This window comes from Lampetra fluviatilis, chromosome 13 (assembly GCF_964198595.1).
Source record: "Lampetra fluviatilis chromosome 13, kcLamFluv1.1, whole genome shotgun sequence".
In the NCBI taxonomy this organism is placed as follows: domain Eukaryota; kingdom Metazoa; phylum Chordata; class Hyperoartia; order Petromyzontiformes; family Petromyzontidae; genus Lampetra; species Lampetra fluviatilis.
In genome coordinates, this window is record NC_136287.1 from 10,125,407 (window position 1) to 10,141,572 (window position 16,166).

The window sequence follows — 16,166 nt, forward strand, 5'->3', positions numbered from 1 at the left end:
AATCCACTTGTAGCATTTCATCTTGGGATGTGTTTTGTTAAATTCGCAGCATCCTTAGCGATATGGTGTCCGCGTGTGCTCTTTTGTCAATGTTGTCACAGTTAGGGTGACTGGTTCGGATAATTAGTGCTACACATTTATTTGAGTGCCACGTTGTTTATGCGTTTCACGTGAAGCTCTTAGCAAACCGAAGACAATATTAGCTATCAGATGTGATCCGTTTGATAGATATGCTCAGGGCACCTGTCCTATAAATAGTATATGTCCGAGCTAACAACGGGTTGACCCGCTTGAACGCCTCTTTGTAATGTAAGTTGATGGCAAAGCAGCGTGCAATGCCACGTTTTGCACGCTACCAAGGAGTGTCTGCCATATTTACTTAAGCGAATGCTCATCTGTTTGGTGTGACGTGACAAATACATGCACATATTTACATGCCCAATCATTTGTTCCTCAATGTGAGCCCTCAGCTTTACATAAGTGTTTCTTCTAAAGATGTCATGCGCGCTTGATGCTATGCTGATTCTATTGCCGGAGGCAAGGCCGTAATTATAATATACATTGGGGGACACACATCCCCCTAATATTCAAATATGCTCAAAATGTCCCCCCCAAAATATTGCTATAAAAAATATTGCTATGCTATGTAAATAAAAACAACAATTTGCTAAACCTTGGCCACAATATCTGGACTTGTCTTCATATAAATCAATGCATAGATTGCTGTTTATATGATTGTTGTTATGGTTGTACTTTATTAATCCATAATCTCAAACATTACATACAATGAAATAATAAATGGTAAAAAAGTAAAAACAGAGCAATGTAATACAATACACTATGAGACATTATTGTAAAAAATAAATGAAAGTTCATCCCATGTGTTAGTGAATTTTAAAATATTTTAGGCAGGAAATCCGTTTTCAAATTTAGATATTTTTCCAAGTTGGGACCCCCAGACACCCTGAAAGATTTGGTCCCCCCAATGTTGACTCCATGGCTACGGCCTTGGCAGGAGGCGTGTAAGTGGTCGCTTTCAAACTCTGCCCCACCTGCTTATTGTTGGTAAGATCGCAATCATTCATTGCAATTACTAGAAATATTTCGTGACTCGCAGCCCTATTATCTTGGTCCAAGAGGTAAAGAATGAACAGAATCACGTGCAACATCGCTTATGTTTACCAAAAAGAACACTCGACACATGTCAATAAAATAAACTACGTACGATACGTTGCATTATGGGCAACGTAACGTCATACGCTATGAAGGAAGTGTTATTGACGAATGTACTCAGTGCGTATGTTAATTGTATTGTACTTGCGCGACCACTGCCAACGCAGCATCAACGCCAAATAACTTGAATCGCTTTTGCAAGGGATTCAATGTGTGGCGTGTAAACATCGTTCGCTCACCAAACCCATCGCCTTGTTTGCTGCTCCAGCCTTCCTAGGTGCTATTCGCGAACAGGACTTGCCCGAAAAGTATGTTAAGGCAACACGGATGATCTTTGTTTTGTTTTCACTGCGGCACTGGAATTTGACACTTGGCAACACGAGAAAATATCTATTTTTAATGAAGTACAGATAATTGGGAATGCATGATGAATGGCCTCATGCTGTTCTTTTCATTCCGAAACTAATAAAACGCATTTCATATTTCTCTTTTGTTCTTGTCCCTCCATAGCTTGGATCAATGGCGGGCAATGACTTAAGCGAGGCACACACAGCGATGCTACACAGAACAGAACAGCATTCCTCTTCTTGGTTCTTTCGGTAAAGTCACGTAGAAAGGAAGTAATAAAATAATACAAATAAAACATAATAATATATTATTATATTATTTTATTATGTTTAATTTTTATTATTTTATTACTTCCCTTCTACGTGACTTTACCGAAAGAACCAAGAAGATGAATCCCTGCAGTCACGAAAGCTTTAAATCGAAATAGAACAGCATTTGTTGAGTCCTGTTACGGGCCCCATATCAAACAGCCACAACTGCGTTGTCGTTGCGAGAAAACGGACGGGGATCATTCAAACCCCCTCGAGAACGCCTTTACATTTTTGGTCTTAAGAGGTGCGCATCTAAAGAGACGTGTGAATCAAACGTGCCGCTTCAGGCAGTCGTGTGAACTCGCGAGGTTTTTAGCTCTATTAGGATTTGGTGGAGGAGGGATCTATGGACTTTGTTTATTCATGTGGCGGTGGCTGGATGGCCTCGAAAGAATGTGTTGCTCAGCTCTCGGCTTTGCGAAGTTCACCACCGAAAAGCTGGCCTCCTCCGCCGCTGTTTCATCACCGAAAAGCTGCCTCCTCTCCTCTATACTCTTTGTTTTTTTTCGGTAAAGTCACGTAGGTAAAAAATGAATAAATGAAAAACAACTAAATTAAATCACGACGTTTCAGAGGCAACACAAGCTTCCGTCTTTCTCTCCTCCGTTTCACCACCGAAAATCTTTCCTCCTCTGTTTCACCACCACGCTGCGTAGCATGCGCACGTTGTGAGCTCAACTGAGAATACAATCGACCCCCCCATCCCCAAAATAAATAAACGTAGCAGAGCAAAGTGAGCGGTAGGCGTCGTTGTACAATGGTAGTCGTGAGAATATCTTTGCACACACCACCGAAGCTCCGTGTGTGTGTATTTTTGTGTTCGTAATCATTTTTAGTGGGATGTAAATACTTCTGTTTAAACCTTCACTCTGCTCGCACAATGTGGATGCTACTTTTTTTTTCCTGCTGCCAATGAGAACGGATTTATCGATTTACTCGTCCTGATTAAATGTCTCTATTCAGAACCGAATGATATGGATGCATTACTGCGCATATTCTTGGTTCTTTCGGTAAAGTCACGTAGAAGGGAAATTATAAAATAATAAAAAAATATAAAATAATACTGCGCATACTTGTGCGAGGGTTACAACGCTGCAAATGAACCTACATTTTACATTTTTTTATTGCGGCAGTAATGCAAATAGTGAAAAATTAAGTGACAGATTGTCATTCAGTAGAAGTGACATTAAGTGCAATTCGCAGAATTCACCGATTGATTGCGAACAGCGGTGTCTAAAAGAGCTTGTTATCCTATAACGCTCGGTGTTGTTTTCATGACGCGAATTGGATAGAACGCAATTAATATATTGAGGAACACATTTTATATAACGCGGATGCAAATTCGATAGAACGCGATCGAGTGAAAGGAACTACGTCGCGCGAGAAGGAATAAGCGGTTGTGCGGCTGCATCGGCGACGCACACGCGTCGAATAAAACGCAAGGGGCAAGTCCTTACTTACTAACAACTCCTATCATTTTTAAATCCTTTATATTAAGTTCACTTGCGCGCTTGCTTGCTTGCTTACGACCGTGCAAATCTTTCGGTCGTTTTTTAACCCACTTCCCATGATCCAATCGAGCGGACATTTTCTACACAGACTCGTTGTGCGTGACAATTAATGTTCGTGAAAATTTTTTTCCAAAATTTTACACTTTTTAGGACAAAAATATTATATTTAATTACCAATTGCTTAATGGTGCCATGCAATCATCTGACCCATAGGTGGCAGCCATCTCAAGCCAGAGGACGAGAGGACTCTAGCCGCCACGCATATAAAGGATTTATAGTGAAAAACTTAGTTTTTACGGGTTATACTTGTTCATCGCTGGAGGGGTTCCCCCCCCCCCCTCTACCTGAAAATCTTGACTCCGCCATTCGGCACAAGAGTTTGTGCTCGATGAAACCAGCGAGCCTGGGCTTTTTTTGGATTTTTGGGCCCCGGCTTACATCAGCGGTGAGTGAAATCGGAACTGTTCTGCACTCCCCCATACCCCCCCCCCCAACTACGAACAACCCCAAACTGACCAGTGTGACATGACATTCATTGGGAGGCTATGATCCCACAATTAATTGACGGAAAGCTTGAATTTACTTCGTATCATGATCAAAACGCTTCCTCAACGCCCAGTGCCGGATTATCCCAGTAGCAAAAGTAGCGACATATGCTACGGGCACCGCACTTTCAAGGGCCCCGCGCTAAATGCTTTCAAGCTATCAATTCCGGTTCAGTGATTCCGCACTTGCTCTATGACTATAGTACTATACCGCCTTCAACTTTTATGAACCACTGGGTGTTTAAGGTTAGCGATTTGTCGTATTATCTGGCTGTATAAAAAATGAAAAAAGAAAATTACTTTGATACGCAAGTAAAAAATGTGCGTTTTAATATTTACGTGTTTTTTTTATTATTTAGGGCACCTTTAGAAAATATGCTACAGTCCCCGCACTAGCTTCATCCGGCACTGTCTACACCACCGGGATGCATGCGACGGGCTGCATTGCCTCTTTTTATGATATAAAAACAGAGGTCGCAAACTGGTTTTGATTCCTTACCCGTACCCGTACCCAGCCGCACCAGGGTCGCAAACGGCTACCCGTACCCGGCTGGGTACGGGTAGCCGGGTATCGGGTAGGGTACGGGTATCGGGTACCTGGTTGCGACCTCTGTTTAAAAGAGACATTTTTTTTAAACGCGGTGGGACCTCTGCTGGTCAAGCGTGGCAAGCGTCGTAGCAGAACGTGAAAGGGGCAGGTTGGTCGCACGCGTGGATTTATACTCGATGTTCAGTGCAGCAGGTATGGCTTCTGATTAGTTTTGTGTTGAATCCTTGCGACGTATTCGTGCCAAGGAACGTTGGGCAAAGTCTTCCCTTTCGATCGTTTCGCCTATTGTGCCGCAACACGAGAATTCTGGGGTACAGGTCCTGGCGTGTGTTTCCACCAAGCGATTTCAACCATGTTATAATATTATGGCCTTGGGACATCTAACAAGACGGATCGCATTTAACGGATCATTTGCATAGTGATAGCCGTTATTAATAATGTCCCTTGAAAGTCTCTGAAGCAAAAAAAGTTACGTGAGAATGGATGCTCTGTAACGAACGCCAACCGTAACTAAAACTTAAATTCTATTCAGTGGAGTTATTTATACCCGCGTACGTGAAACGTGCATCTCTTTAAAAGGTTGTTGCATGACAATGACAGCAAATGTGTTTTAACAAGTACAAGTTTGTTTGTTTTCTATGGTAAATTGTTGCACATACTCTTTGTTTTTTTCGGTAATGTCACGTAGGTAAAAAAATAATAATAATGAAACAACTCAATTAAATCACGACGTTTCGGAGGCAACACAAGCTTCCGTCTTCAGGTGGAACCGTTACAGCCAAAATCACTGTAGTAAGTGAAGAGAGCTAATTAGTTTTTACCTACGTGACTTTACTGAAAACCCCAAAGAGTATGAATCCTTGCAGTCACGAAAGCTTCAAATCTATAAATTGTTACACGTTGGCATATTCTTGGACTTGTCAATTTAAAACATGGCAGACCAAATATTCACTCTTCTTCACCCGGGGTGCCCACGTGTGGCAACCTCTGCCCTTGAGTGATTCTCATTTTTAAAATGGTTAAGAGCAGCGACCCATGCACGGACTATAATCTCTTGGAAAGCAGATTAGAGTTTATACTTGCACACAACTTTTAAAAAACGATAGATGCCATCTCCTCGATAAAAAAAAAGTAAGGGATGGAGAAAAACATGGGCCAAAACTTGTTGTGACTATTTCACTGCTCGCAGCCTTAAAATCAGAGCCCATAAAGGGAAATATTTAATCCCAAGAAGAGTTTATACAGAGATATGGTGGAAATGTGTAGGCTTAACCAAGGCCGTAGCCATGGAGTCAACATTGGGGGGGGACTAAAAATATTCCAGGGGGTGTGGGGTCCCCCCCCCCCAGAAAAAAAAATCTAAATTTGAAAAAGAATTTCCTGCCATTTCTTGCCTAAAATATTAAAACAATCACTAACACATGGGATGGACTTTTTTTTTACAATAATGTCTAATAGTGTATTGTATTACATTGCTCTGTTTTTTTTTTACCTTTTCTTGTTTCATTGTATGTAATGGCAGAGATTAGGGATTTATAAAGTACAACCACAACCACAATCATATAAACAGAAATCTATTTTATAGCAATATATTGGTGGGGACATTTTGAGTATATTTGGGTTTAACCGAGTGGCATCTCTAGTTCAGCGATGAATGTGTAAAGAAAACTCTACTTCCAATTATAGTGTTTGAAGGCGTGTAAAAACAAAACAAAACTAATACATAATGACATGCTTACATACATGAATTCTCAGATGCTTGGTCCTGTTTCGACATTTAATCCGCTTAATATTTTAACATATATATAAAGATAACTTTTTATACAGTGTTTTTTTACACAGCTAAATAGTTTATCCACAATCCTCTTATCCATAAATCCTGTTATCCGCAATACTAAATGGATCTGTAAACCTCATGGTTTTCACCTTGTGATTGTTCTCCATTATCTGCGGTTTTTCTCAGATAGAAGGAGTCACCCAGAAATGATCATGGAAAGCGCAAAATGTATCCGTTGAATAATTTCCAATGAATATAAGGATTATTATTGATTATTAGGATTCCAACTGATGATGATAATCATATTATTCTGGTATTGCTCGTATTGGTGCTATTATGCTGCTGCCATTGTTGCTGCTGAGAACAATTTGACGATGCATATCACGAGAGCACTAATTTATTTTATTCAATGAATCATTTCATCGTCATTTTGCCCACAAAAACACATTCCTGCGGAGGGAGCTGGTAGGAACATTGGGTTTCTCGGTCAATGGCCAGGGTCAACGGCGGCGTGGTGTATTCCGCAAATATGCCTGACTGAGGGCGGGCACAAGCCGGCGTGAGTAGGTTAAACGTTCAGTTTTATAAGGGCACCACGGGGTGACCAGCCCCTCCCCACCCAGCCCCACCCTCCCCACCCAGCCCCTCCCCACCCTCCCCACCAGCCCCTCCCCACCCAGCCCCTCACCACTCAGCCCCTCCCTCCCCACCCTGCCCCTCCCTGCACGACGGACACAATAATCCCCTATGGGCTGGTGTAACCAGGAGGTTCCTACCAGTATAAAGACGTGACTTGTTCTTTTTTTCCAGCTGCAAATGCCATCGCGTGTAAACAGGGCGACTGTGTCAGGTTGCTCAATAGCTTCAGCCTGAGCAGACATGCCAAGATGAAGATCCTGGGGGTTGGAGCCCCCGGGGCAGAATGCCACGTGTGGCCGGCTCACTCATTCATTAGTGACCAATACAAAAACAAACACCAAGCCCGTTGTGGCATCCTTTGTTGTGTGAGGCCTTGGGGCAATTATCCCCCCTTTCGCCCCCCCTCCCCCCCATAGTGTGGGTAGCCCTGCTTGCCAAACTCGTTTATTGCCCTCCCCATACACAGGGTGCATGCCAACTTGAACCAACGTCACGGGCTAATTGGAAGCACAATGTGCACACACCTGCCCTAATGTTGTCCCCCTATATACTCGGCTGAACATCTTTGCGATGTTTTTTTGAAATGAATTTTAGTCGTGCAGATGTAATGGTTCCATGTGTTTGAAGATGGAGGTGGTTTGCATGAAAGTGATTACAGTTTATTTCTCTGCAGGGAGTAAGCCCCCAAAAGTACATCGCCGCTTCTTCTGCAAGTGACTTAAATCTTCTTGGTTCTTTCGGTAAAGTCACGTAGAAGGGAAGCAACAAAACAACAAAAATAAGAAACAGGTCTGTCTCGACAGACCTGTTTCTTCACCTGGACGGCTGCTTGCGTTGTGGCAGAGTGCGCCGTGAGAATTGTTTAATTGTATTTTATTTTTGTTGTTTTGTTGCTTCCCTTTTACGTGACTTTACCGAAAGAACCAAGAAGATGAATCCCTGCAGTCACGAAAGCTTTAAATCGAAAAGTGACTTAAATGTTCAACTTTGTAGTTTGAATGGTTATTTTAAGCTTAATAATTCACCAGATGAATGTAAGAACTACACTTCAAAACCTACTTGCCTTTTTTCACTTCATTCGTACTTTTTGTTGTTGTAAAAAAAAAAGACTTTTATTTTGCCAAAATATAAAAGGGCTTCCTTCGCAACAATTATAAAATGTCTTTAGCGGCACATGTTAGCATGTACGTAAAAAATAGATGTGCAAGACCTATCCTACATTGGCAGTGGGTGGCTAAATGAGGTTGCGAAGATGTCAGCGGGGATCCCATGAAGCCCCATTACGGATTGAACGGTGGACTCTCACTCTCCTCCCCTGTTTACCAACACAGTATCTCGGGATAAAACCATTCAGCGTAATCCAACGCAACATTTGTCGCTTATGCCTTCCAACATTTGTACGTGCATTCTGGAGCACCAACAGCCTCCTGCAGCTACTTGATTTGCAAAATTATTTTGGAAAACACAGTACTTGCTGCGTTTTACCGCATTGCAGACATTGCACATTTAGAATGCGTTTCTGCACATTTCGCCAACCGTCAGCGTGGTCATAGCAATGTATGCACTTGAAGTGATTTCACTCTAATACCTGCAGATATTATACACTTACAAGTTGATATACATTAGACCAAATTGAGCCTACAGGGTGGTCCAGATGTGTGGGGTTTACCTGGTAAAATAAAATAGTAAATAGTTTATTGTGACTTTCACTTACTTAATCCCTCACATTTTTGACTTTGCATATTCATTTATGTTTTAAATAAACCTTACTTAAAAACTAAAATAAGTTACAGAGAATCTGGACCACCCTGTACACCCAAATCACCCTGAGTGCACCGATCTTGTCAGATTTAGAGGCCAATCCGGTGTGAGCCTGGTTAGTTGTTGTATGTGTAACTACGACAGCTTGCCAAGGTGCTGAGATGCCAGTGCTGAGTGTCCTCCACTCAGCAGCGGGTCGACAAAGAGATGAAAGTTACGTCAAACGCATTTCCTCACCACATGCCAATCACTCGTGAACCCAATTGGTCAAGTATGCCAATGCAGGGCCCTGCTGGAAAGTTCAGTGAGGCTTTCCCTGGACACGTTTTTAGAATCACGGCCACTAGGGGCGTTGGGGCGCCGCCCTACCAAGCAGCTGGAGATGGGAAATGATCTTTCTACTAAAAAATACTTTTCTATAAATTGTTTTGTTGTGTTTAATAATATACACGTAAAAATGTAAACGTGAATTTCCTAAATTTCGATTTAAAGCTTTCGTGACTGCAGGGATTCGTCTTCGTGGTTCTTTCGGTAAAGTCACGTAGAAGGGAAATAATAAAATAATAAAAATATAACATAATAAAATAATTCTCACGAAGTTTCGGCCACAACGCAAGCAGCCGTCCTCAGGTGAAGAACAGGTATGTTTATCCGACAGGTGAAGAACAGGTCTGTCTTTCCGACAGACCTGTTCTTCACCTGAGGACGGCTGCTTGCGTTGTGGCCGAAACGTCGTGAGAATTATTTTATTATGTTTTATTTTTATTATTTTATTACTTCCCTTCTACGTGACTTTACTGAAAGAAACCGAGAAGGTGAATTTCCTAATGAAGATAACATTTTAAGTTGTTCATATTAAAACCGCTGCAACAACGCATTCTGATGTGTACCTCGGGGAGGTCAGGAGGCGGCTGTGAAGGCGTCCTCCGAGTGAGAGATGTCCCCTTCGTTCGTTGCGATGAGCTTCGAGCATTGTAGCCGCGCCGTTTGAGACCCATTCAGGGGCGGTGAAAAAGGCACCCGTGGCTGCGATGAGACGGACGATGTCACGACGCGAGGTTGCACCGTGCAAATATCGCAATGTCCACGACCTGCACGCTCTAGGAGGACACAACGGCAGTGGCGATGGCAGCGGCTAGAGCAAACTAATAACTAGCAACGAACACTGTGGAGCCACTCCTAAACACATTCCTGCGGAGGGAGCTGGTAGGAACGTTGGGTTGCTCGGTCAAAGGCCAGGGTCAACGGCGGCGTGGTGTATTACGCAAATATGCCTGACTGTGAGGGCGGGCACAAGCCGGCGTTAGTAGGTTAAACGTTGAGTTTTATAAGGGCACCACGGGGTGACCAGCCCCTCCCCACCCCCCACCCAGCCCCTCCCAACCCCCCACCCAGCCCCTCCCCTCCCCACCCCCCACCCAGCCCCTCCCCACCCCCCACCCAGCCCCTTCCCACCCTTCCCTCCCAACCAAGCCCCACCCTCCTCACCCAGCCCCTCCCCACCCTCCCCTCCCCAGCCCCTCCCCTCCCCACCCCCCACCCAGCCCCTCCCCACCCTCCCCTCCCCACCCAGCCCCACCCTCCCCACCCAGCTCCTCCCTGCACGACGGACAAAATAATCCCCTGTGGGCTGGTGTAACCAGGAGGAGGAGTAATATACCATTTGAAAGGATTTGCTGAGGCGTGTCAGCTGATCTGTAGTTGTTCTTTTGACTTTTGCCAGCGTCAAAGGGGTTGTCTTGTGTGGACTTGAGGGTCACGTGGGCAGCATTTGAGTGCTTTGCTGTTTTGTTTCGCATTGTTCCTCAATGCCTACCGTCGGTAGATGAGACAGAGTTGTATCACTTTCACGGGATGGTCAACAACACGACGAGGTTTTTCTTAAGTAGAACTTTTAGAGGTCACCCACAACAGCCTCGCCTAGTGGGGATGTCACGAGCCGCCACTGATGTCCACGGCACGTGCCGTATCTTCGGTCGGATCGTTCCCAGGACGTGACCTCAGCCAAACACGAAGTGTTACTCAATTGCTATCAATGTATCTAATTAAGAATTTTTTGGTGGGATCAATGTAATGTAACTCTACGTACATTGTACGCCATGTTGCATCGTGTCTAAATTTAGTTTTTTTTTATAATCGCATCCCTAAGAGTTGCCCATCAGATGGAATTTACGGCAGAACATTGTGTTTAACTGAGAAATGGATAATGACTGCAGTTACCACAGGGTGGCGTGATTCCTCAAGTGGCTTCCTTCACTTGGGACTTCACTGTTGAACACGCCTCAAGAATATAACACCAAGCAGATATCAATCCAGGACGTTGAGAAGAGCATTACAGCACACGTTCAGTCACTAAAATTGAACATACATTTCGATTTAAAGCTCTCGTGACTGCAGTGATTCATCTTCTTGGTTCTTTCGGTAAAGTCACGTCGAAGGGAAGAAATACAATAATAAAAATAAAACATAATAATAAAACATAAACGTCGTGACAATTATTTTATTATGTTTTATTATTATTATTTTATTACTTCCCTTCTACGTGACTTTACCGAAAGAACCAAGAAGATGAAAACATACATTCTCGAGCAGACCAAGTGTAGGCATACTAACCAATATGTTGACAGCGTGCATACAATCTGCGTAGTCAAATACGATGCTTGTGTAAACAATTACAATCCCAAATCTTGTATTCGGAGTACAGTTAGACATGTGCAATGTAGCCTTATCTTCGCCACATCTTCTGAGAATCCTGATGTTAATCTGTACAAAGTATCACATTTCAAAGGTTAAGCGTTTTATAACTTGTGAAAAGGTTGCGCGTTTTTATTAGCAGCGAAAGTGACGAATTGCTCGAATGTGTAAATAATGTGACAATCTGGCACTAATATTCATCAGTTCACCATCCATCCGGAATAGATGAATGGAACAACACAGTATAGGGAAGTCGGCAGTAGCTGTGTTGTGGAGAAACTGGTCACGACCAGAGGAATGTCCAGTTTCCACCACTGGCTCAAGGGTTTGAGTTGCAGCGTTCACTTTCGCGAAAGCAGAATCGGTGTTATTCCCCTCCACTTTTAGACTTGTCCCAGAATAGCTGCTCCCCAAAAAAACTCCACGCGCGTGGAGTTTCCAGACTTTTCCCCAAATGCCTCTATCACATCGAGAAATTCTGAGAATATATCGCGAGAGGCTCTGTTGAAAGAAAAAAAAACACCTAACGTTTTTACATTGATACTGGGGGAAAGTTGCGGTTGTGAGGGCAATGTTGTCCGTTTTTTTTATTTTGAGTACCGACACGGCTTGTGGCAAAATATTAAATTTTAAACTGCTGCTTTACACTCAACTGTATTTATATATGTAGACACATGCTCTTACAGACCAGACAGTACTGTTTCACAAAATGTGTACTCAAATCTTACCATTAAACAGGTGACATTGTGGTTGAACAAAAGTTAAAATTCACCAATGTATCATTAGTTTGAACAAAATATATTTCGAAAATCGATAGAATGTAAACACGGCCATGTTTTAAAACATATTTTGTTGAATACGTAGGTGTTCAAGGACGTGTATGCATTTTAAGTTTAAATACATTTTAACTGACGAATTCCATCCAATTGCAGACAATTAGAATCAAGATCCTATTAAAGCAAGGTGTCAATCAGAGTACAGGACACAAGCACAGTCTGTAAATGAGAAACACATTCCCTTTTAGATCAAAGGCAAGTTTCTCAAGTTCTTTACCTATAAAAAAACATATAACGCAGTTTTTTAAATTTCTCATCATCAGCCGTGATCGATCCAAAGATGGATGGAAGATCTTTCGAAGCCACGACCATCGTTCACACTCGTACGATGGCACAATTCCACACGGCTCCACGCGCACGAGCTGAGCTCATGGATCGATCTCTGTGGTTGAAGTTCTCTGCGGGTGTGTTTCCTCCTTTGGCTGCCACTCTGTTGTTCGTATTGACCATGACCACTATCCGTAAAGGCAGGGCATCCTGCCCCAAGCTCCCTTGTCGTCATTAACAGTCGATATGTCAAGAACGTGTTCTCCTATTCGTGTGTTGCTCTTCCTGTCTCTCGTTGTAATCCAGCAATTAAACTCCCCCACGCTTCTTTCTGCTCTTTGCGGATTTTGTCACGTATTCATTTGTCAGTCTCCAGGTCCCAAATGCAACGTGTCATATTGATTTGAGTAACACGGGTTATTTCTTCTCCTTATTAGATGAATCTCGTGATTAAGATTAACTTCACACTGATTTGAACTTGATTGATCCACAGCTCATGCCTGATCCTGATCTGCCAGTCAAACTCAACATACATTGTCTCAAGAAGGATAATCCATATCAAGACAGGCAGGCTGGGACTTAATTAAAATAATTTGCAACACAGTCGTGAAAAATGCACTATTTTCAAGTGATGGGTTCTTTATTTTAAGTAGAGGATTCTGAAATTGTTGGAAAGCATACCTTCATATATCCATACTGTACAGAAACTCCTCTACTTACGAACAAGTTAGGTTCCAGGGGTCTGTTTGTAAGTCGATTTGTTCGTAAATCCAACTTTGTCGATTCCAAACATGTTGTACGGGGAATGGCTTTAACAGTTGCATAATCTCCTGGAGATGTAAATGCGACTGATTCTTCATGCTCTGCAGATGTAAATGCCACCACCGCCATCTATTGCACGGCAGTTGAACTTACGACTCTCAGTCCGAACAGGCAACTGGACATACGGACAGATTTGTTCGCATCTCTGAAAGTTTGTAAGTCGAATATTGATAAGTAGCGGAGTCCCTGTATAGCTGAATCAGCTCAAGTTTCCCGCAAATCATGTGACCTTCTGTGTGGCCACTCCCACTCTGAATCCCTCCCCTATCTCCACCCCCTATGGAAACAAACACTTCGTCAGGACTCTTATGGAGCCTCTTCCTCCCTATCCCGATTTTTCCTGATCCTGTGGTCCAATTTTTACATTACTTTTCCATCCTTTTCAACTTATTTAATGATCTTCTTCCTTCCCTTTCCAATTCCCTTTTTCATACATTATGGCATTGATTCTCCTCCCCTTCCAATGGCATGTCACGGGTACAAAGTTGCAAGCTGATGTCTATGTTCTTTGCTAGCAAGCATTGTTCATGCTTTACTTGTGAAAGTTAGGATAGAGGTCTTCACCTTAAAAGTAACTTTGTTGTCATTTGCAATTTATTTATTTTCATTTGCCACCTCACATGTAAATATGTCACATTTGGAAAACACGCATTGGTACTATTTCTAAAAACATAATTAATACAACAAATAAACAGCTCTTTGTCCATCAACTGCTGCATAAAAGTGGTCTCCCCGTGACCACGTGGGTGAGTGCAGCATTTGCTATTTATTGTTATTAGTCTGCTGAGCTGAACGTTAAAGAGGAAGTTGAAAAGTCGACTTCGATCGAATGGTCAGTCAGACCACGGCAGATTGTGGCGCAGTTCATATGTTTCCTCCCAAAGGAAACAGACTGTGAGACCACCTGCAGAGAACAACATGTTCACTTCCACATTAGGCCACTTGTAAATGTTAACTGTTGTGTGATTCATCTTCTTGGTTCTTTCGGTAAAGTCACGTAGAAGGGAAATAATAAAATAATACAAATAAAACATAATAAAATACAATTCTCACGACGTTTCGGCCACAACGCAAGCAGCCGTCCTCAGGTGCTTAATATACATTATTATTATAATTTCAGATTAACAACTCGAAGGAAGTCAATAGTGTGGCGTGATGACCAAGAAACAAAAAAACACGAAGAACAATTGCAATTTTAAGCCATGGCAATATCACTATTTAATGGTGGTTAGAGTATTAAAAGTACGTGCGGGCAGATTACTGTGCACATAGACTGAGCTCTACATTGAAGGTAATATTATTTGTGAAACGTTTTTGGATCTATCAGAAAAACACGTTTTAACATTCCTCGTAGTATAACAATGGGCTAACATAATACAGAATCACAAGATCCCTGAAAAGCAATGATTTCAAGGCAATATTTTTTGACATATACTGTTTCGGGTAAAAATTATCAAAATATGTCCTAATTGCAAGCCTCGTCTCTTTAATGCAAACCCCCCCTTGAATTATTTTTTCCCTCATATAATGATCATGTTTGTTTGTTCCATATTGAGTTTAATAATTTAATAACAAGCAACCGTATGACTACATCTATGTCTATGATTATCTTATAAATGCCCCTAATATATGCAAACCCCATACTTATACAACAATGCAATGCTAAGCTATATCTATGGGGAAAAACACTGCATTTTGGGAAGGTTTAGGATGGACAACAAATATTCCGATTGTTCAACCACATTAAATTCAGATTGACATATCGTGCCTCGTATATATATACAGTAAATACAAGGCACATACACGTGTATGGTAGTCTGTATGCACATGAAACCAAGGTGCATAAATATGATTACGTGAATCAACACTTTATAATGCCACGAAATGGAAAGCAAATATAATACATTACTGTTTTCTCCAACTGAGTGTATACATAAAGAGGGCATTACGTGAAAAAATAACCATGGACATGCAAATATTACTCTTAAATAAACAACTAATGTACAATGGATCTATCTAGTTCCCTTTAGACCGTGTTGTTCACGTTTTTTTTTACTAAAAAGCACATTGTTGGTCAAACAAGAAATAGTAGCATGTTTTATAAATACTGTACTTAAAAATGTAAAATTGATGTCAAAGTTATGTTTAATATTTTTTTTGCAACTGTCATCTGCTATTGCCAATTATGTTTGGATAGGTTGCTGATCGTCTTTACTTAATATTGTTGCAAGCGATCATATGCCACAAACCCTCACGCATTTGAAAGACGTACACTAAACTCTTGACGGAAAGGCAAACCACTTGCTGTTGAAGGTAGGAATCCACAAATTATGGATCGTACTAAAAACGACTCACATTCCTCCGTAATCCATTTATAAAAACATGATCTGGCCAGGTGTCTTGAGTGAAAATCCCGGTCATTACTCAACAATTTTGTGGGGAGTGAAACGAAGTTTGCCCAAGTGAAGGACTGGTTCCTGTTCGAGCAATGTGATTTTATTTCATTATGAAATAAAACATACATTTCGATTTAAAGCTTTCGTGACTGCAGTGATTCATCTTCTTGGTTCTTTCGGTAAAGTCATGTAGAAGGGAAGTAATAAAATAATAAAAATAAAACATAATAATAAAACATAAACGTCGTGAGAATTATTTTATTATGTTTTATTTTTATTATTTTATTACTTCCCTTCTACGTGACTTTACCGAAAGAACCAAGAAGATTTCACTTCTGTTTCAGGACTCGAAGTGGAGTTGAGTACTTTCCATTTCCTGTATGTCATATGGAAACGCAGTTTTAGCATGTTATATTTTAATGTTGAGGCGCAAGCATTTTTTTGCAGTTGTTTAAAACATTTACATTTTCAGCCGGAAATGTTTTAACCAAAAAAGATCACGAGAGAACACTGCATTAAAAAAAATGACGACTAAC

The 16,166-nt window shown here is 41.7% G+C and overlaps 1 protein-coding gene across 1 annotated transcript in view; it reads left to right on the forward strand.

Annotated features, from left to right (window-relative positions):
• The window catches only part of TJP2 (tight junction protein 2), a 389,609-nt gene extending 388,998 nt beyond the window's left edge, over positions 1 to 611 (forward strand). Inside the window, exon 28 of the mRNA XM_078862279.1 lies at positions 602 to 611. The gene's annotated coding sequence lies outside the window, so the exon portion shown is untranslated. The remainder of the gene's footprint in view (positions 1 to 601) is intronic.
• Positions 612 to 16,166: the final 15,555 nt, after the last annotated feature.